Source organism: Eublepharis macularius, chromosome 5, assembly GCF_028583425.1.
Source record: "Eublepharis macularius isolate TG4126 chromosome 5, MPM_Emac_v1.0, whole genome shotgun sequence".
NCBI lineage: Eukaryota > Metazoa > Chordata > Lepidosauria > Squamata > Eublepharidae > Eublepharis > Eublepharis macularius.
The window spans coordinates 150,073,976-150,097,679 of record NC_072794.1 but is presented as its reverse complement, the minus strand read 5'-3'; the positions used below and the strand labels follow the sequence as shown (position 1 = coordinate 150,097,679).

The window sequence follows — 23,704 nt, the reverse complement described above, 5'->3', positions numbered from 1 at the left end:
CCCTAAGTACTTCATAATGTGTAGAGAGACTGTAAGTCATACCATTTGGTCCATTTATCACTGTATTGCCTGTTCAGCAGCAACCTGAGAAGGTTTCATGCCTTCACTTTTCCCAGCTGTGCAACATGAAACATTTAACAAAAGATGCTGAGGAATGAACATGGAACCTTATTTGTACATTCCATGTGCTAGGCAGCCACACAACTGCTCTTCCCCATAACAAGTTGTTCAGAATCTTTCAAAAAAAAAATCAGCAGTTTCCAGAACAAGCAACATATTCAAAATTAGTTCTTCATTGCTTATTTTTTTCCTGTGTTACCTGTATCTATTGCAAATATTGACACTAAGCAGATGATAGGATATGTAAGTCCTTTGAGACAAAAAAGAACAGACTTCATTATATTACAACAAAGCCTCTTCCTCCAAATGTTCCTAATTTTTTTCTTAAAAAATGGGTTACATAAGTTCTGTGTAGTGGGTCATCATTATAAAAAGCTGTCCTGAATTATACTGAAATGTAATTAAAAGCTAGAAATAGTTCTGGAGAGACTGGGGGAATTTTTGCCATTTTTTTCACACAAACATTGCCTAATGCTAAAAATGTCACAGATTTCCATTGGGTTTAATTTCATTCTTCATGTGGCTTTAGTTGTACAAGAAGTTTTTAAACATTGCAGGAGTTGGCAGGCTTTTAGGAGCTCACACATGTTGGGTTAAGTTTCCAGATTTAAGCTTTACCAAAAAAATTCCTGAGCCTTTCAGATTTTTCCCCTTTCCAAAGCACAGTTATGCTATGAGAACTGTATTTAAATTTGTACTAGCGGATGCGTTATCATTTCTCTGAAATTCTCCTTTATGCACATTACATGTGCATGCATTTGCATATATTTATTTATATCATGCCTTTCTCCCCAGTTGGGACTAAAAGCAGCTTAGGACATCATTCTTCCCTCTTCCACTTTCTGAGAACACCATCCCTGTGAAGTAGGCCAGACTGAGAGTTTATGACGGGTGCAAGGTCACCCAGCAAGCTTCCATGGTAAAAGTGGCTGAACCCCAACAAAATTGGGGAGCACGATATCCTTCGAGATCTCCTCCTTCCCAACCAGCACCACTTCCATCTTGTCTGGGTTCCATTTGTTTGCTTTCAGCCATTTGACCACAGCAATCAATGCCACAAGCTGTCTACTGCTTCACCACGAGATCTGGATAGCAAGATGTGAAGCTGGATGTCATCTGCATATTAATGATGCTGCTACGATTCTGGGTTGGATTCTATGGATCTGTTCCAATCCAGCTTGGAAGAAGCTCTTGTGTTGGGGGAGAATGCAATGCCGTAAGGGGGATAAATCTATAAGATCCCACAGTGCATGTCTTTCCTGTGAGCAAACAGCAGCCCCAAGACTGTAGATAAGATTGAGAGGTCTGGCTCCCATCTGAACCAGCCTTGTAATGTATGATGGAATATTGCATCTTAACAGAGTAATGCTCTGAACTATCTATCATTCATTGGGTTATGGCATAATCCATTACTCAATAGTCTATCTACATCTGAATAACAGAAAAGGATCTAAATTGGAGGAAAATCCTGTAATGAAAATCATGATATTGCCACACACACCAAATTTCAAATACTATGGCTTGGATCGAATGGCTACATTCTGCTTGTGTTTTGTTCTGGCCGCCGCACAGCAGACTTTCTCTTCTGCTACCATTTCAATTTGCACAAGGGCTTATTGGAAACCATTGTTCCTGTACAAAAAGAAGTAGTGGCAAGAGGGGAAGTGACATGCACTGTGTCCAGACAAGCATGTGGAATGTGGTCATAGGATCCAGGTCCTAATTTTTTAGTGACAAAACTCAACTGGACTCAGGAATTGTACTTTGACAAATAACTGAAGTGTCATCAGACTTCAAGTTCGGCATGCAATGCTACTGGATAATAAACATGCAACTTTGTTCTTCTGGGATATAACCTGGAAGTGAAAATGAGCAGCTCAGGGAACTGCAGAACTCTTCAGTAAAACTCTATGTTTTACCATAGAGTTTCTGGCAACTCCTAGAGCTGCTCAGTGTCACTTCCAGGTGTGCTAGTGACCTGGCCAGCACCTTATTTTTATTTATTTTTCCCTGCTCCAAGCAGCAGCAGGCAGCAGAGTAAATTACTTGGAGATTGCCTGCCATAAGTGAGCAAATGTTAAGCCATATTTAATATAGCTACGGAGGATTCTGAGATCTGTTTAGGATTGCTCTCTAACAGTATTTAATGTTTAACACTTTCCTCATTAGATATCTAACATCGACTGAGCAACTTGGGCCAGTCATTCTCTTTCTCATCCTCTTCTACCTTACCAAGTCCTTATGCGGGTAAAATGGAGTGGAGAGAACCACAAAAGCTGCCGTGGGGTTCTTGTAGGAAGGGTGGGTCAAAAACACAACAGAACCCAAAAGTGGCTATTGAAATAGGACCAGTGATTTGAAGCTTACGTGTATTTGACCTCTGTGGGAGGTGTGGTTTTGAAGAAGATAGCTTATAGGGAGGGAAATGAACAGGGTACTCCCATACATAAAGAATTTCAGTAGGTAGGATCGTTTCATGTCTCCAAAGACCAGATTTTGGGGGGGGGGGGGTGGGGGGGAGGTAGAATTTAGCTAAACATGAAATGTTCTGGTATTCCCAAATTCCCTTTCTCCGAGCTTTGCTTATGGCATACTTGTACATAAGGAAAATGATTGTGTTGTGTCCAGATCCTTTCAAAGTGGTAGTAACCAGAACAATCTGTGCAGAAGAATTTTGTGCATTAAAGATGATGGTAAAGACATTCTTATTTATCCTTGTATGTGAAACAGATTTTTAGTTTACATATAAGATTGAACTATATCCAGAAACTTGTTTACCATGAGGGGATTTAGAATTATCCACATTATAAATTAGACGAAGAGAACAGATGAGCTGATTGCACTGTAAAACTCTACCAAAATGTTTAGAAAACACTGGACAAATGATTAAACTGATGATCTCTGTGTGTTCTATGAGTAAATATCATGGTAAATTATCACACCATTAATACTTCTTAATAATTTAACAGTGACTCTTAATAATTTTATTCTCACGTTTTAGATCTGCCACTATGTGGTGTCATGGAAGGCTAAAGAAAAAATGGGAAAGAATGAGAGAGATTACATAGGCCTCTTTGATAAACACATTTTCAATCACAGATTCAGAGATTTTCTCAAGTTTATTGTACGGAGGTTATTTCAGTTGAACAATTGTGTTTATACTCTTAGATCATTATTTTTACCTTTTAAAAAAAGAATTATAATATACACAGAGTTGATGAATACATGTATCAAAAACAGAACTTAGTGAGAGCTTATTCAATATTTACTTTGTCAAAATAGTCAGTGGGTTGGATTCTACCAAGTTTTCTGCTGGTGAAAAAGGGAGGGGGCTCCCGTTTGACCACCCTAAAGGTGATGCTGACAATCTTGGGACTTGTGTGGATAAACACCATGTGCAACAGGAGCTGTAATAAGGAGGGGAACAGGGTAAGGCTGAGAGAAATAATTGGCTGGATTCCGCCCCCTATTCATTAAAACAACTGAAACGTGCATAGTTATTCTTTAATTCAGAATGGAGAGGAGGGAGGATGAGGAGGTGGGGGTTAAATGTGGAAATAAATCTCCACAGTGCTTGTGAAATTCTCCATTGAGCTCTTCTAAACCAGGTCTTGTTATTTATTTTTTGGTTTACAAATTACTTGCTGATTTCTTCAGCTGTTACCTTCTGATTCAAATTTTACTCGTGTTCCAGTTGCGTAGAATGAATTCCAGCATTTAAGTGGGTATTGATGGCTTCTTGACCAGATATGATGTACACATATAATTATTGATAGAATTTATATAAAGACAGATGGACTCACGTTCAAGCTGTATGTGAAGAAGTGAGCTGTGACTCACGAAAGCTCATACCCTACCACAAATCTTGTTCGTCTTATAGGTGCTACTGGACTCTTGCTCTTTTCTGCTGATGCAGACAGACTAACATGGCTATCCATCTTGATCTAATAGAATTTTATAATGACACCATTAACTTCTTTATTATCAAATGCTTTAGCCTTGGGTAATTCAGAAGTTACTTTGTGTCTTAGCTGAATTGTGAATTCTATATACTAGAGAGAATGTTTCTGCTGTTTATTTTATAATATGATTGTTTACCATGGAATGAAATGCAGAGGTTAGTTAAATACCTCTAAGTGTGGCAGAAGAGAGGGGCAGAGAGGAGGGGCTATCAGCAGTTTCTCAGTTTGCTTGAACTTGATTTTACCCCTTTGCTCATCCCAATACAACACATGAAGCTGACTTATATCGAATCAGGCCACGGGTCTATCAAGGTTGGTATTTTATTTATTTAAAACATTTGTACACTTTGTACAAGGTGACAGACATTATGCCACTAAAAACAATTTAAAACAATTTAAATGCAAAACAATATTTAAAATAGTCTAAAACCATAAACACACAAAATAGGGCACATATTACTGATTGTGGGAACTCCAAGCAAACAAAAAAGTCTTCACTAGAGCAGCCATGAACTGAAATATGAACCGAAGTTCATCACAAACTGGTGGTTCATGGAAGCTTATTTCTCATGAACTATGACGAATTTTAGCCTGGTTTGTTTGGTTCATATTTCGGTTTGTCACTGCAGACAGCCTGGTGCCGATCAATCAGTTTTTGAGATGGGCTCACTGCAGAGCTTCTGCTGACCCAGAAGTGATGTTTTTACGAACCGAACAAACCGGTTCACAAACCAGGGCAACTTCGTGAAAGTTCGTGGTTTGTGGTTCGTGAAATGCGACGAACCATGAACCACATGGTTCAGAATTTTCCCGGTTCGTGCCCATCTCAAGTCTTCATCTACTGGAAGAAGACAGCAATCAAGAGGGACAGGTGAATCTCCTTGGGAACAGAGTTTCAAAGTTTTGATGCCACGGCTGAGAAGGCCCTTTCTCAGGTTGCCACTTATCTAGCCTTAGATGGTGTGGGCACCCAAAGCAGGACCTCCAAAGATGACCAGAGTGAATAAGTAGTATTTTTCTACTCTGACTGGCAGTGGCTTTCCAGGGTCTATGCAGAGATCTGACACATCACCTGCTACCTGATCCTTTCAATGGAGATGCTGGGGATTGAACCTAAGATCTTCTGCATACAAAGCAGATGCTCTACCACTGAGCCACATCATCCTGATATTCTGAGGTGTTCTTCAGAAATAACTGATTTTATATAAATGGATCTTCTATTTGGCCTTTTTTCTAACAGCGTGCAAACACTTATAGACCTGAATTTTAGAGGGAGGTCACTAAATATACAGATCCAGAATGACAACATTTATAATCCTCTGCAAAAAAGTTACATTTATGAATTGCTTAATCGATTTCACAGTACATTCAAGCTGCGTGAACTGTATAGGTGCAGAGCTCCGTTTAGGGGAAGGGGGGCCCATAACAGCAAGATGGACTTGCATGTACAAAGTCCTGGAATCGAGCCCTGGCATGTTCATTTCCAAAGAGCAAGGGCTGGAAAAGACCTCTAGGATGTAAGACTGGGAAAACTTTTCTTCCTGTGGCCTTGGAGACCGGCTGCCATTCAGGCTTAAGTGGCCCAGTGGGCTGTCTTGGCATACGGTCCCTTGATCTGTCAGCATTAACATGTTCTTTATAAAGAAATAAATACATTTTAAAATGCAAAGATAACTGCAGTAAAGCAAGTACCCGGCAGGCCTTTTCTCCAAGCGAATGTCTAATCAGCATGTTTGCCATCCATTTATTTGATTAAAAGGGTGGCATATGTTCCCCCAGTTCCTATGAACAGAATATGGGTATGTCTTCAAAATTCCAAAATAGGAGGCTAATCTTCCATGACATATTGGTATCTTGAATGCTAAAGTCACTCCAAAAATATGCCACCTTTTCTCAATATGAATTATGTCACCGAAACGCCATCGTCCCAATGTTTGGTCCATAATAAAGCAATGTAGTCCATGCCTACAGCAGCCCGGTTTCTTGACATCATCTGTAAACTTGAAATTAAGTTTTTGGATGAAAAGGCCACATTTCTAACGGTCCCTGTTCTCTCCAACAACGCTTCCTTTCTGATCGAGCCACTTTGAAAGAATCGCTGCATTCTGCATCTACTGTTGGCCGATGACTAACACTCTTGGCTCTCTCTACAAACAGGGACATCCATGGAATCCTTGACGCAGCAAACATGAATCAGCTGCCCTCTGTTTGATTTGGATTTTAAAACTTTAAAGGGTCATCACATTGGGATGTGATTGGGTCATATCAGGGCTTTTTTTCTGGGAAAAGAGGTGGTGGAACTCAGTGGTGGAACTCAGGGCCGCACAATGATGTCACTTTGGGTCAGCTGGAACAAGGGGGATGTTTTTGAAAGTTTAAATTGCCCTCGGTGAAAATGGTCACATGGCCGGTGGCCCTGCCCCCTGATCTCCAGACAGAGGGGAGTTTAGCTTGCCCTCTGCGCCGCTCAGTGGCGCAGAAAGCAATCTAAACTCCCCTCTGTCTGGAGATCAGGGGGTGGGGCCACCGGCCATGTGACCATTTTTAAGAGATTCTGGAACTCCGTTCCACCATGTTCCCGCTAAAAAAAAGCCCTGGGTCATATAATTCAGCAAGATTAGGCTTGGGGGCTAAGATTGAAGAAGGGTGGAACTCCTGTACTTTTCATAGTTCTATAGAAAAGTGCATTTCAGCAGATTTACCTTTTTTTTTCTCGTGTGAGAAACTGCACCTGGTAAAATTCTTCACTTCCAAACAAGGTGCAGAAGCCCTGTCCTTCTGGTTATACTTGGGATGAAGCAAAAGTGAAAAAGTCTTGGGGCGGGGGGAGGGAGTTGTTGGTAACACCAGATTGGAACCAAACTGCTTTTCTGCTGATAGAAAAAAAAGGTGGTCTCCTTGACCACCAAAAAGACTATACTGGGGGTCATGTAAGCTGTGAGGTGGGAGCTATAGTAAGGTGGAGAAATGGGTGAGGTTGAGTGAAAATGCTGGCTGGATCCAACCCAGTGAGCATACCTTTCTCTTTCCCTCATATAAGGGAATGGTTTCCATAATTCACTTTTACAGGGAAAATACTGCCAGGCCATCACAGAGATCTTGAGAGGCCTGGCCCAATTTTAGCTTTCAAAGTCCCTAGCCATAATGAAAATTAAAAATGACAACATGTGATGTGCATAAAAACAAGTTGTGAAATTTATCAAATGTCAGAAAAGTCATCCGAGGTCCCCTTTGAACGTAAGAGCCAGGTTCAGGCCTATTCCTACTGTGCGCACCCGCACATGCACACACGTGCGCGCGCACAACCCTGAGTACTATACTTGGGAGCACTGTTACAAGGGAACCTGACCAAAACAGAGTCCCATTAACAGAGATCCTAGCCGCTTGAAAGCGTGTGCTAAATTTCTGCTTCTCACCAAAGATCCATGTCCTATTTACTGGTCCTTCCTTCATACGTTCAGTGAAACTCATTATGATGGGCTTTTTTTTTTTTTTGCTGAGCAACAATAAAGACTTTGTATGTTTTTAGAAGTTTTCGGTGTGCCACAGCTGATTGCTTCAGACAGCCATGGACTGCGCCAGCTGTGTTTGCCCTTTGTGCAGTTGACTAAATGATTTACGTTCATCCCCGGTCTTCTTGGTTTCAGGGCAGCTCCTGTTGATGATCTGGCTGCATAGAAAGTGACAGAACAAAGCCTTCAGTAAAACTGAAGCCGGGAGGAAATATCAGGTGTTAACATCCAATAAAAGCCGAACATGCCTGAATCAAAGCTCATTGCAAGGTACCTCTTAAACAGTCCAGACAAGAACTGACCTAATGCCGAGAGTTTTTATTACAGTTGCAACTACCGTACTAATTATAGAACCTGGACTACATCATGAGCTGACTTGTCAAGTTAACTTAGCATCCCAAGTATCGACAATTACATTGTGAAGGCTTTTCCGTCCTTAAATAACTTAGCATGCTTGGCTGTTGAAACAGAGAGCAGCTAAATTTGAAGTGCTGAAAGAAATACAGTGCTAGAAAGAATGTTTTCATTGAGGAGGGGGAGGGATATATTTTCAGCCCAATTAACGATGTGGTTACTGAGAGTATATTCCTTAACACTCTCCTCACAAATACATACTTTCAAATGTTTTTTTTTCTTCCAAGTGCCAGGTATTTTAACAACAGTATAAATCAGATTTTACAGGTCACTGTTTTTTTTCAAATATGATGTTCATTAAATGTGTGAAATTCAACATTAGCTGTAGGGTGTGGCCAGCGGCTATATAATGAATAGCAAATTGTGCTCAGAGTTGAGGTTGGATTTGCTCTCCTCTTGCTGTGACTTTAAAGTGACAGATCCTTAATTTTAAAGTGGGGAGATGGGGCAGGTTCAGCCACAAAGAGGAAAACGGCCTGCAATGCAGTTCACCTAATGATTGTGTTGTTGTGTATCCAATCTGTTGAGGATATGGTCATGCACCTAAAAGTAGTACCCAATTGATCGATTAAACCATTAATTATAATGGAATTTAAGAGTAAATCAAATTTGTTATAGGTCAGGAGCTGATTAACCTATTTTAGTCCTTGGTAACATAAAGAATAGTCTGAATGATTTAAGGTAAATTAATAATGGTTGTTGTGGATTTTCCGGGCTGTATTGCCGTAGTCTTGGCATACAATGCAAAGACCACGGTGATACAGCCCGGAAAATCCACAACAACTATCGTTCTCCGGCTGTGAAAGCCTTCGACAATATAAATTAATAATGATATTGTGGGTATTTGTCACATTTTTCAGTTGTGTGTGTTATGTGCCATCAAGTTGCCTCCGACCTATGGTGACCCTATGAATGAAAGACCTCCAAAACATCCTATCTTTAGCAGATTTGCTCAGATCCTGCAAACTGGAGGATGTGGCTTCTTTTATTGAGTCAAGCCATTTTATTGTAGGTCTTCCTCTTTTCCTACTGCCTTCCACTTTTCCTAGCATTATTGACTTTTCCAGAGAATCTTGTCTTCTCATAATGTGACCACAGTACCATAGCCTCGGTTTTGTCATTTTAGCTTCTAGGGAGAATTCTAGCTTGATTTGATCTAGAACCCACTTACTTGTCTTTTTGGTAGTCTATGGTACCCACAAAACTCTCAGTAGCCTTTTTAAATATAAGCAAGCTATCCGCTTCCTGATAAAGAATAACTGGAAACAGGTTTTGCTACTCTGCATGGGGTTCTTCTCTCATTTCTAGGCCCATTTTCAGGTACTGGTTTTCACCAGTAGCTTTGGCCTTGCACACCTTAAAGGTGACCACATGAACACACATGAAGTTGCCTTATACTGAGTCAGACTATTGGTCTATCAAGGTCAGTATTGTCTACTCAAACTGGCAGTGTTCTCCAGGGTCTCAGGCAGAGGTCTTTAAATCACCTACTACCTGATCCATTAAAACTGAAATTTTCTGCATGCAAAGCAGAGGCTCTGCTACTGAGTCAGAGCTCCTCTCCAAGGGGTTGCCCCCTTCTTTATGCTTCATCATTTCTTATAAAGGGCTGCAATTTGAAGAAGGAAAGTAGCATAGGGGGATTTTCTAGCATATCATTTTCCTGTCCCAAATCACCACCACCTCTAAGCTGCTTTTGCCTGCAGTGGGGGAAATCATCTCCTCTTTAAATCACAGCCCTCCTAGCTGCATTCTGGGCTTTTTGCTGTGAAAAATAACCAGGGAACTACAGGTTGCATGTCATCCCACCCCAGACCTTAGCAAAGTTGTGCTCTTATCAACTACCTTAAACAGAGCTCTCCCAGAAACGTTTTTGGTGGCTGCTCCATAATTGTGGGATTTAATTCAGACCAAGAAAAGGAGTGTGCAGAAGATTGGGCTGAATGCCTCTGTTGTCTCCACCAGAACACAGTGGGGCTTACTCTTAACTTAATATGTATGGGATTGGGCTGCATGCCTCTGAGAATGGTACAGGCCAACCTTGTCACTGGTTCACACTGGCTCTTGTGCCCCCCCCCCCCGTGGGCACATCACTATGGCCACCCAGCAATCTCTAATCCATCCAAAGCGACGTCTGTGATTGTCAGAAAGGCATCATAGCTCCCATTTATTTCAACTTGCAAACAGTTCCTTCAATCCATTTAATTCAAGTTCATGTGAAATAACCATGCGTCTGTCTGTGCTGGCTGAGTTTTCATTTGCTTGCTCAGATTTGAGTTTGTATCCTTGTAATTCATTTTTTCCATCAGTATTTTAGAGGGGAACAAGGCTCACCGCTTCAGCCACTGATATAACAACATTTCCCTCAAAATCAGCAATAAGAGTAACTCCCAAATTTAAATTTCCAAAGAAAAATGTGAAAATGCTTGCAATTAAATTCAGAATCTTGAATTTTCATCAGATTTTAAAGATGCGCAAAGATTTGCCTTAGCACTAAAATCGGCCCTGGTCCTTTCCCAAATCCTGATGATCATTTTCATGAATTTCATCCTACATTATAACAATCATGTAGCCCTGAACCAAAATGAAGTCCTGGCTCATGTAATCCTATTAAGGCAATTCTTGTATTTGACCATTTTGTTTCACTAAACTACCATAAGCAGCAACATTTCTACATTCTAGGGTTGTTTTTTTAAAAAGCTTTCATGATGAAATACTAGGCTTGATATATGATTCTGATTCCCCCCTTCCTTTTTAAACAAGTTTGCTTTACAAAAAAATAAAACTTTTGGGTTTCAAAAATATAGTCTGAGCACTGGAACATGAGTCATGAAAATTGATAGCCATTAGGGCTGGAGTGTGGATCTAGTCTGGAAGGCTTAAGTGTCCCGTGAAAATAAAGTCTGATAGTTAAAAACCAATTCTTCGTTCTGTGTAAACAACTACATCTTCATACAAAAGACGGTCCAAAATAAATGTGAAAAATGGAATTTTGTGATTGGAATGCCAAACATTGGTTCTAAAATACAGCTGTGTGCAGAGGAAAGCATGATATGGATCAGTGCCCTGGTGCTGGTGAAGGGGGATTAACTGTTCCCCCCATGCTAATTCCTTCCTTGATTGAAACTCCCACCCCTAGCTGCTTAAAGCTCCACTAGGGAAAAAGACAGGCACAATACAGATTGCCTGTCTTTTTTCTTTACCTGGAAGACTTCCCCTGGGGAAATGGTGTAGGGGAAGAGTTCAGTTCCCTTATCTCTACAGTCCCAATGGCCAAATTAAACATCTGGATTACCAATCACAAAACTCCAGCATTACGCAAAACAAATTCTGGTGAATTTACTGGATTTCAATGGTCTTATCTGGATTTTCTTTCTTCATAGCAAATTAATACTTGTCCTGCTGCCAGATGTTTTGGCAGGATAGGACTTTCTTGTGAAGATATTTCCTAGAAAAAGAGAGCAGAGAGGGTTCCTGCTGGATTAAAAGACTGGGTGAGATTGCACCATTGAATCACCTCTTCCCACCTCCTGCCCAATTTATAAACGATTTAAAAGAGCTTGGAAGTGTGCTCAAGGGACTATCTATATGTGTCATGCTTTAAAAAAAGAATTAAAAAACCTTTCCAGAAACTCTCCAATTTATCCCTTACTACAAGCCTTCTTTTAAAAAGATATGTCCCACATCTGATAACAGCCCCAATACACATGTTTAATATGTGCACTGTACATATAAGAAATGCATTCCGAACATTCACTGAAAATGCATAACAAGAAACTAGGATCAGTTCTGCCGTTAGGCAAAGTGAATCACCCACTTTGGGCAGCAATTTGGAGGCAAGATTATGACACAGTCCTGTCTGAGACATTCCTCCATCGTATATTCCTGTACTGGTGTAGGAACAGACCACGGTATAGCAGTCTACATCAAAACCTAGTGTGACAGATTTCCTCACCCTACCCCTTTGCATCAGGGAAATAAAAAAGAACATAGTTTGAGGGGATAGAATTTCAGCCTGGATATAAACCTTCCCAAGATTGCTAATAGAGTTAAATGGACAGGCTTGAGATGGTTTGCTTTTAAAAGTAGCAGGGTGGACAACTGGATCTTTCTCCAATATTTATTGTGACACTTGATGTTTTTAATTATATGGAATGTTATTGTTTTATTTTAGATGTAAGCCACCATGCGTCCTTCAGTGAGGAACTAAACCCGGGATATAACTAACAAATACATGATTTGGTCTTTCTCACAGTGTGGGAATCTGCTTATGATATAGCTGGACCTGGCCACCCACTGTAGAAGTTGTTCCACATTTTTTAAAGAATGGTTTTGTAGATCACTTGTGGCACCTCCATTTCAATAGAACTGTGCAAAGGATTCCTAGACATCATAAAAATCTATGTGAAATATGGTCTTATTGATGAAGTGAAGCAGTATCTTTTACCAACTGTGGGTGGGGCCTCCGATTGCCAAGCTGAGACTGGCAGCTAGGGAGAGGGTTGGGGGAGTGGAGGTGTGGCGGTGACGTCAGTGATGTTTTCAATGTTATTATGTCACTTCTGGGTACAACCCAGAAGTGACAACGGTACCGCTAGAAATCACCATAACTGCTAGTTCCCCTGTGGGGGTGGGGGATCCCCCACTCCCAGCCTCTGCCCCCCACTGTCATTCACCTGGATGGCAAGCGGGAAAGGCCAAAACCTTCCCGGGCCAGCACGCAGCGGGCATGCTCCTGCTGGGCATGATGGCATCACTTCCGGAAGTGATGTCTTCCACGAGAAGATCCCCAAGGTAAGTGCCAGGTTGTCCCCTCCCACCAAGAGGGTAAGGGGACCTGGTCACCCTAAGCACAACTCTGTGGTAAAACCCTGTGGTGATTCCTAGAGCTTCCATTGTTATTTCTGAGTAATGCCCAGAAGTGACATGCTGGTGACTAGACCGGAGCCTTTTTTTCTATTGCTCCCACCAACCCTCTGAGAAATGGTTGGCAACAGATCAAATCTCTGGGAACCTGCCCACCATAAACAGGCAAGTGGTAAGACTAGTGGGGTCCCAGGTATCCATTACCCTAGTGGTGCTGCTCTCTTCCAGTGCAAGGAATCCTCCTTTACTGCAAGAGGCTCTTGTGTCAGGGGAAGGCTCCTTATGCTGCAGGAGAGCATTCCTGCTAGTAGAAGAAATACCCAGGATCCCACAAGATCGTTTCAGGTGGGTCACCATGTGGGTCTGTAGTAGAAGAGTGAGACTGAAGTCCAGTGGCACCTCAGGCTCTCCATTTAATTGAAGTGTACAGAGTGGCAGTCTATGGGAGGGTGAACATGTGGTCGGGAGGGGAGTGCAGACGTCGGGGTCTCACCAGGTGCCCCCCTTCCCCTCCGCTGTGTGTGTGTGTGGGGGGGGGGTGTTCTGTAAACTTCAAGTAAATGGAGAGCCAAGCTGTGAGACCAGGATGCCTACATTTCCCATCAAAACTTGAGGGAAGCTGGCAAGTGTCCAACCTGTATCAGGTGTCTCTTATAGCTTGGCTCTCGGAGACCAACTAGATTTCCAGGGTGTGAGCTTTGGAGAGTCGAAGCTCCTTTCATCAGATACCAGGCACGAGGCTTATAGCACACTTCAGTTTGCGATCTGTTCTCAGTAGAGTATAAAGGCAGCATCTGTGCAGATTATTTACTTTGGAAGGGTTGAGTCTCTTTTGTCAAAAATACTTATTGTTGCTGTGAGACTGATTTGCTTTTGCAAATGAAAAACAAAGTTGTCTGTTATGATAAGCCCAAAATGCTGCCACCGAGGCTCAGAAGCACATCCTCAGGAAACCTTAAGGCTGATCTTCTTGTGAGCATGAGGGGAAAACAGTACCAATTTTGGAGTCTCTGCTCTGCTTTCCTAAACACCTCTTTGCATCCGGCAAACACAGTTTTTCTCACTGAATGAATTTGGCAGGGGATGCTAATGGGTGGCCCTTTGGTTAGATCCAGGCCCTGAAGCCGGTTACTGGGATCCACCAAGAACATGATATTCTTCATAAGATCAGACAGGCTGCTCTCTGTCCCCCGGCAACACTCTGTCTGGAACTTCAGGCTGCCATGCTGACCCAGGCCCTAGAATTCTATACCTTTGTTCCCATACCTGGATTCAGTCAAGATACGATGAATACTTTGTCTGCAGTTTCATTCAAAAGCAATTTCTTTTAAGTTTCAACTTTTACGAAGAAGATATAGTCTAACCTTTGATATAATATCTCTTTTTGGAGTTCTCCAGCTGTAAAATAATAATAATAATATCCAGTAGTGGTAAGAGTGCTAGGGGCAGTTCAAAAAGGACTAACTAAACATGTAGGCGCTATCAGCATAGACAGCATAACGATTGGATCGTTGCAACAGCCGCACTCCTTGGAATATGCCACATACTCAGGCGATGCTTCACTGGCTTCTAGATTCTTGAATAAAATCCAAGTCAGTGAAGGACTAAAAAATTCCAGCCCAAACATCTGGTGAACTGTGATAACAACAACAAGCCCTCAATTAACAGCTGGCTTATGGCAACCCCTTAAGGGATTTTCAAGGCAAAAGATGAGCAGAGGTGGTTTGCCATTGCTTTCCTCTGCATAGCAATTTTGATTTGCCTTGGTAGCCTCCCATCCCAGTACTAGCCATGGCCAACCCTGCTTAGTTTTCAAGCTCTAATGAGCTTTGGTTAGTCTGGGCTATTCAGGGTGCTGCTCCAATTATACCTAAACGTGTATTCTGTAACTGTGAAGCCCTCCTACTAGATCTCAACTTTATTATGGTATCCAAAGAGGTCAGTTTATGTAGTTCAGTTGTATCCTATTATTTCACTTAGCAAAGTGGGGGGCCTTCCTCCAGCCCAGGGAGGTTTTTCCAGAGGAAGAGGATCTTCCCATGAAGGAGGAGCCTCTTCAGTCTGAGATAGGAAGAGTATGTCGTGCCTATCTGAGCAAAGCAGCAGGATACAACCCACTGAGTTGACCAACCAACTTTTACTTTGGTGAAAAAGGCAAGAAGAGGTCCCATTTGACCACCAAAAAAGGCTATTATAAGGTCTGCATAGATAAAAGCCATGTGGGATGGACACTATAGGGAGGGAAATTGATTGAGACTGAGTAAAGCTTAGTTTGGTGTAGTAGTTAGGAGCAGCAGGACTGTAATCTGGAGAACCGGGTTTGATTCCCCACTCCTCTGCTCGATTGCCCACTCCGCTTGAAACCAACTGGATGACCTTGGGTCAGTCACAGCTCTCTCAGAGCTCTCTCGGCTCCACCCACCTCACAGGATGATTATTGTGAGGATAATAATAACACACTTTGTAAACCACTCTGAGTGGGCGTTAAGTTGTCCTGAAGGATGGTATATAAATCAAATGTTGTTGTTGCTATTGGATCCAACTCACTATCTAGAGACAAAACGCCCCGAGATGGCAGAAGCTAGCCATCACTGAGTGAAGCAATTGTACGCTTATGCCTACATCAGGTCAAAATGGGGGTGAAAAGAAGGGTAGTATTAATTGTCTGTGCATATAAGACCTCTAACAGTGACCAGCAGTGCAAACAAAAACAGACTGTGTGGTCCCTAGATCTGTATTCTGAATGTAAATCTTGGTCTTACTCTATGGATACATTTCAATGCCATTCTGTTGCTTAGATATCACTTGACAGTTACACTCTTCCTGCCTTTGTTCACACACAGTAGCATTATTTTCCCCAACTGGCTCGTATAACTTTGAGAAAATCCTTAAGGGTCCTTAAGGGTACAAAGCAACATTCAGTTCATTGTTAATCTGGACACCTCAGTTCTCTTCCTTACATACCATAATAATTGAGTGAGATGGTTTAAGGCATGTCTGAATCTGGGCACTTCTGTTTTTATGAATTAAACACTGGGTGAGTGTCGCTTTATGTACAGGAGTGGATTCATGAATCTGTATGCAAGAATGTGGGTGTTGCTGCCGTTTATGTGTCATCAGAGAGATGAGTGATGGTTGACCCAAACACCCAAGCTTGTTGGTGCCTCTTTAGCTTGAGATTCCTTGCCCTACGATGCTGGGGAACTGTGAGGCAAGGGAAGTGAGGGGGGGAAATGGCTATAGAAAAGATACAACTAGAGTATGAGCATACATCTTATTTATTTATTTAGACATCTATCATATTGAACCTACTGATGGCCAAAAGGGAAGGTTGGTTTTCATTTCTAGTAGGGTAGCTGGGTGAGTCTATTTTAGTAAAACAAAAGTGCAGCAACACCTTAAAGACCAGCAGCATTTATTTCATTGTGAGCTTTCGTGAGACAGAGCTCACTTCTTCAGATACAACAGGAAGAAAGAAACTCCTTTACCTCATTATAGAAATTATAGAAACAGAAAATTACAGACAGGGAGGGGGAAAGAGGGAGGCAGTCCCTGGTCCCAGAGAGGTTCAGTTGGCCTCGACCAGGACCAGGACCTTTTCAGTCCTGGCCCAACCCGGTGGAACTCTCTGCCTGAGGATACTCAAGCCAGCCAAGGTCTTGTATCCTTTCGACAGGCCTGCAAGACAGAGATGTTCTGCCAGGTGTACAGTCGAGGCCAGTCTATCAATTCTTAGAAATGCCTCTCTACCGGTCTCCCATGAAGGGGGGCTATATCTGCACCCTTCTATGTGCAGTTTCTGTGGCTATATTAGCTTGTACCCCCTCTCCCCCCACACCTGTTTACATTCTGACTGGGAAAGAGTGGAAGGAGCTGTCTCTTGATGCTATTTTAATGTTTGATTATATATGCATACTGATGACCATGGCTTTAATGTTATCTAAATGTTTGTTTTTGTGATATTGTGCTGATATAACCCGCCTTGAGCCTGCTCACAAGGAGGGTGGGCTATAAATTGAATAAATAAATAAATAAAGAGGCCTGGTATAATAAATTGAGATTACCAGTGTAATTTTCTGTTTATGTAATGTCTGTAACAAGGTAAAGGAGTTTCTTTCTTGCCTTTGTATCTGAAGAAGTGAGCTCTGTCTCATGGAAGTGCAAATGTGTTGCTCCTCTTTAAAGTGCTACTGGACTTCTGTTTTGGTTTACAATTGCATCCCAGATTCTTTACTATTTTGCAATTACAGACTAACATGGCTAACTCCTCCGGATCTATCCCAGACTTCCTGTGCTTTCCAATGTCATTTTTGGTAAGACATCACAAGATTCCTTTTTGGGGTTTTCCTCCCTGCAGTAGATAAACTTTGCTACTTGCTGGGCATTGAAATGGATGAGATTGTTCTTGCGCAGCTCCAGGCCATTTCAGTGGGACTTGTAAAAGAGAACATCTGAAAGGGTTGTGCCCTTTGTCTTTCTCTTACTATCTGATGTTGGTATGAAATGAAGCCACCATCTCTGAGTTTCTTGCCCAGCTAGGGACTTGCTCGTGTTCTGAAACTCCAAAGGGATACCTGGAGGGAAAAAACCAGGAACATTTGTTCCCTCGACTGACCTAGGTTTGCTCTCCCAGGGATCCATGTTCAGATGGAAAGCAACCAGTCCAGTATCTGAGAAATGGTGACAAGAGGGAACATCTGAAGGAATAAATAGCCATTGTGTTCTCTCCTACAAAAATAAAATCTACTTTCATGTTTCCAAAAAAAGAAAGGGGAAAAAGAGGGGGAGGCACCTGGCCTTCCATTGAGAAGGAATTGAAATCTCTAACTATATAGAAAACTCTTTTGGTTTCTAAGGAAACTCGCTTCCCTTCTCCTTTGGAGTTCCTGGGGGTTATGTAATAGCTCAGCGAACTCCCAGTCCGTGGTCACTCTCAGGTCTTGTGTAGTGAAGCCAGCAACAAGAGGAAAAAAGTTTCACCAGGAAAGTTTAACGCAGCAGCAGGGCAGGAGCCTGAGGAGGACACATATTTCTCTCGCTGGACTCCTCCAGAAGCTCTTGGAAAGCTGTCAGATGCTGGGCCGGGTTAGGGAATGCTAGCGTTACGAAGGCAGTCTCCGTAGCCAACCCTCCTCTTTGGAGTTGGATCGGGGTAGCAGGATTCAGCATTTTTCAAGCTCGGAAAAAAAAGAGAGCGAGAAGATATATTGGTGATGGAAAAGGGATATTTTAGGAAAACTCTGTCAAGTGAACCAGCAGGAGCAGATGAATTTGTGCTATTTAAAGAAAGACAATGTATTTTTAAAACAGTCCTGGCCGAGGGAAGCCAACCTGAGTGTCCTAACCGCAGAAAGGAGATTCTCCCAGCTGTAACGCAGGAATGCGTGGGCAGATCTTTCCACCTGGGCAACCCAAAACTCTCCATTCACTCCAGGAAACATGTTGGTATACTAGACCCCTCTTTCCCTTGAGCAGAAGCCAGCAATTACTATACTAGTCCTAGCCTTTCTCCTCTGGTCAGTATCATCCACCAGCTGGTCAGTTTGACACTCATCACCCTGGTAACCCACCTGCTCATTTTCTGTTGATTTTATACTGATGCCCCCTTTTAGTGGGAAGGAATGTCTCTACCTGGCAATTACTGTCCTTCACTTTGGCTCACACTTAAACACCCACAATATACATTCCATATTTCCTCTTATCTTCCAGTTTGATTTCTTTGCATTAAATTTACTTTAAATCATTGGAACCAAACACGATGCTCTCAAGGCAGACAGATGTGAAATATGTATATTTTAGGCCTGTGTATTATAGAATCTGCAGGTCAGTCTACAGTCCTGCTCAGCCATGAATTTTACTGGCATGACCTCGGGCCTGTCACCCAAAGGACCTCTAATGTATATCTAAACTCTAACAGCATTCCCAAGGAGGAATGCTCAAACACCCATTGGTTTACTGCATGTTCTGCTTTCCCACTGTGACACAGGAGCTAATTTTCTTATTGAGCAGTTCAGGTGTTTGTGAGCGATTCAGACTTCTTTTGTGAAATACTTCCTGCATATCCAGTGTGCTGATGGCACACTGCCATCAGCACTGCCATCAGCAACGTTTCACACACACAGGTTCTCGCACAGCCTGATGGGAGCTGTAGTTCTCCCTCAAGACCTGTTATCGCTGTGTGTTGTTCCATACCCAATAGTTGAGTTGAACAAGCCAGTTAGACAGACAGTATTTTATAAATACTGTTGTATAAATGCTATAAATATTTTTTCTTACTGCTTGTTTTTCTCTGTGTTATTGACATTAATGGCTGCTAATCTGTGGATCAGCAGCATTTTGCCCATGGGGCAAGAGAGGGCAAATGGAGTGATCCGATCACAGTAATGACATGATCCAGTGATGAGCCTGGAGGAGATTGATGCCCCATACTGTGGAGGTGGTAAAGAAATTTGCAAATCATAAAGAAATGAAATCTAGCAATCACAATTACTGCACAGCCACAAAACTGTTCGATGCTCTGTTCAGCTTGAACAGCAGTAAGAGGAAGTGATCCAAGGCTCAAGTGATTGTGACTGTTGAGAACGATCTGTTTGATTGACAAACATCTTTGTATCACCAAGTCCTCAACATCCCAACTTCTAAGCAGAATAGTTTGCCGCCATGGGATCTCCTGTATTCTCACAGTGAAAGTTACAGCAGGATTGACTCAAGGATCTGTGGCTATGAATACTAGTGTGGCAAATTGTCATGTATTTCATAATGCAGCAGGGGCATGCTTTCCTTCAGGACACAGAAGCACGAGGGAGAGGCGAGTCCTACTGTGCTTTCCAAATGTGGGAATGTGCATCAACACAGCCATCCATCTGCCAGTACAAAAGTCTTTTCTATATCGATTTCTTTGGGGACTTAAGTGAATTGCAGCTACAGAGTAATATGCACTTCATTGGGGGCCTCCGTGTTCTAATATTTCAGGAGTGTGTTGTATTCTGTCTCCCCATCTCTTATTGTGAAGCTAATGGGAATTATTATTAATTTTTAAGAATGTGATGATGATGATGATGATGATGATGATGATGATGATGATGATGATGATGATGATGATGATGATGACCGCAACATTCAATTTATATACTGCCCTTCAGGACAACTTAATGCCACACTCAGAGTGGTTTACAAAGTATGTTATTGTTATCCTCACGATAATCACCCTGTGAGGTGGGTGGGGCTGAGAGAGCTCTGAGAGAGCTGTGACTGACCCAAGGTCACCCAGCTGGCTTCAAACAGAGAAGTGGGGGATCAAACCTGGTTCCCCAGATGGCTAATGTGAAGGGAAGGATACTGTCTGGTATTCCAGAAGCCTCACACAAATGCCCCTGTGAAGAAGAAATCAAAACATCCAACAGGTTGGATCCATCCAGCTTTCTCACTCAAGGCCAAGCTACGAGTGACGAATGACACTTGAATGGCAAGTGTATTTCTCCCTGTTCACTTGCCCTCCACTTGCGCTCCACTCAATCCACTTGCCGTTCAAGTGTCATTCGTCACTTGTAGCTTGGCCCTCAATCTCACCCAGCGTCCCTCTGTGCTATAGCCCCTGTCCCACATGGCTTTTGTCCATTCATGTCCCAAGATCCTCAGCACAGCCACGTGGGTGGTCAAGTGGGATTCCCCTCCCCTTTTTTACCAAGGGAAAAGCTGATTGGATCTGTCCCAAGTTGTTTTCGTAAAGAAGCTTGATCTCATTGGGCGCTCTCCGGCCAAAGCTCAGTAGTGTTAATGCACCTTGATTTCCGTAACAGAAAGTTAAGCACATGCTTGAAGTCAAGGGTCCTTAAAAGTGCTTAACTTTTGGCTGGATTGTGCCTATTGTATTTAAGAGTCACTTGCTAACAGATTTATTTCTGCACCGGTTTTATTCAAAACAAAGTTGTTTTCATACGCAATGCTTAAATAGGCTTGGACTTAAACCAGACTATTATGTAAAACCTACATTGTCTAGAATGTACATTTCTTTGCTGCATTCTGCCACACGTAGGCAACATTCACATGTAGCTCAAACAGGGCAAGAGGAATTTCAGATTACTTCCGCTGGAGAATTTTTGCCTCCCCATAGGAAGAGTAGGGAGCTCTTGTATTTAAAGGGAATATCTTATTTTAAACAGGAGTTGTGGGTTTTCTGGGGCCTCCACCTTTAAACCAGATAAAAAATAAACCTTGTTGGATCAGATTCAAAGGTGAAACTCCAGGGGGCGGGGTAGAGTATGGGAAGGGAATGGAGAACTATGCTTAGCTTTCAAAATGGTGTAGGGCAACCACATTCCATTCCCCCCCTTGAGCCCTTTTCCAAGTCCAGCTATGCTGTACCCTTACAGTGCGAGAAAGGGGCATTCCTTAAAGGGGCATTCCCTGCTGCAGGGGGCCTGATAAGATTACCATTGTGCTGCATTTCTGCATGTATCCAGTAGAAAAAAGAGAAGGAGCCACGTGTGGCCCCCATATTGGTCTGTTCCTACCCTAGTTGCTGTTGCTGCCATAGGAGAGGCCTGGTTTTTTGACTCTGTACAAACAACTTCTGCTTACCTTTTAGTGTTGCATGTAAAAATGGTCAATATTATATCGTGCCTGAACAGGGAACACAAGGCAGACCAATTTTTAAAAAGAATGTTTTCCCTGTCCAGAGTTGGGAGTCAAAGTGGAGCAAATGGAGTCTCACTTCAGCAACTCAATCAGAGTGCTCCATCGAGACACACACTTCCTTCTGTTAAAAGTCTCTTTCAGGGCCATTGGCATTTGGAAAACTCCCCATGATTGGGAGGAAGACCAAGGATTCCTTGACTGGTTCATGCCAATCATTTTAATACACCCCCAACAGAAGCCCAGCCCTACATCCACGCCCACCTTCTCTTTCATGAGATCAGTGTCAGCGCTCGCCATTGCTGCTGCTGGGCAGGGCGCCAGCCAGGCCAGGCCGGCCCTGACATCAGAGGGGTGCCAGGGATGCCGCAGGACCCTGCTCTGTGGAAGGAGGGGCGGTATACCTCACCCAGACTCCCTCTCAGTCCACTCACTGGCCTGCTCACCCTCTGTGATCTCCGCCATCCCTTCCTCCAACAACTCTCCTCCAAGCCTCTACTCTCACACCACTCCAACTTCACACCATCTCTTCTCCTCAAACCCACCACCCCAGTGCTTTGCCGAGCCATCCTTTATAGGGCCTTCTCTTCTCTCCTCTCCCCTCCCCTCCCCTCCCCTCCCCACCCCACCCCACCCTACCCTACCCTACCCTACCCTCCTTGCAGGCTCCACCTGCCAGGCCACACCCCTCCCTGGCCTCCCAGCATTGTTCTGGGCTGTCTCAAGCTGCTGCAGCTGGGGTAGCTGGCTTGGCTGCACAGGTCAGCAACAGCTGTGTCTCATTGGCTGGCTGCCAGGCCTCTCTGGCTGAGCTGGTTGCTGAAGTCAGGCCCAGCTGTGGCCCCTTGGCTGGCTGCCCCACCTTTCTAGCAGAGTGCCTCCAGCAGCTCCACCTGGAGGGGCTTTGCTCTTGGCATCTCCTGAGCCAGGTTACTGTCTTCTAGCTGAGGTGTGGGCTGGGGCGCGGCTCTGAACTGTTGTGGCTGCTTCTCCTCTTTGGTTGGTAAGGGCTCTGGTTGGGCAGCTGTTGGGTCCCTATTCCCCCTGTCTTTGCCCTCTCCCTTCATTTTGCTTAGCCCCCTATCCTCCCCCTGGAGGGTGGGACTGGCTGGCCTCTCCCTGCCCCTTCTAGCCCTCTGAGGCTTTGGACCTTTGCCCCTTTCTCCTGGGATGGGCAGGTTTTGGCCCTGGCTGCCGGCTGGGGTGGCAGGGCAGCTACCTCCTGGCTGCCTCCCATTGCTTCCTCCTAGCGAGGCTGGGGGCTGTGTCTCAGACCCCGGACAATTAGATGTATGTGAAAATAAGGGGGCTGAATTTTATTTGTATCCACTGTTTTCACGCATGCTGAATAATGCACTTTTAATGCACTTTAGCAACTGTTTGCAAAAGGATTTTCCCATTTCACATAATACAATCCAGTTGCAAGTGCACTGAAAGTGAATTGCAAGTGCATTATTCAGCATGCGTAAAAGCAGCAAAAATATTAACCTGGAATCACTACACTCCCCAACATTCCAACAGGTGCACGAATCTGTCAGATTTCAGGTAGACAGGTTTCTATCAGTAACTAACTAATACATCAGGAAATAGGCTGGCCTAGAATCTTCCAACTTCGTGCACTTTTTTTTACTTGCATCGAATTTTTCTTTCACATATACAACATTTTAAAAATAGTATCTCCTATCTGTAGTCTGGTAATACTTACCAGAATCACCTCCTTCTCCATGTATATTTCTAACATAGATTAGAATCTCCATTTCTCGTCTAAGTTTTTAAATTAATTGAATATGAAGTATCCACTTCTGTACCATACAGAGTACTATCAAAGTGGGCTAAGCCAGGATAAATTCAGTGATTTTTCTTTATGTAAGCCATAGGAAACAGAGCAAGAGAAACTAGGGTTGAGAATTGGGGAGAGGGCAGATTTCCTTGTCTAGGTTTAGAGGGAGCTCTCTGCCCCCTTTCATTGCAGTAAGTCCACCATTCCCTTCCCTGACTAACCTCCAGCTGTCTGAACTCTTCCGAGTTCAGCAGAGGGTGTGTTACATAACAGGGCCCCCTGGGCACCAGAACATTTGCACCCCTGTGCTTCCAAAAGTGACACAGCCGAGGAAGGGGCCACGTGTTTCCCTCCCAGTTGCTACTACACAAACCCCACCACAACAAAAGCCAGAAGCAGAAACTCTGGAGAGGCGA

The 23,704-nt window shown here is 43.2% G+C and overlaps 1 non-coding gene across 1 annotated transcript; it reads right to left on the bottom strand.

Moving 5' to 3' along the window:
* Positions 1-5,174: 5,174 nt before the first annotated feature.
* On the bottom strand, positions 5,175-5,247 carry TRNAT-UGU (transfer RNA threonine (anticodon UGU)). The gene has a single exon. It is a non-coding gene; the product is annotated as a tRNA-Thr (tRNA).
* Positions 5,248-23,704: the final 18,457 nt, after the last annotated feature.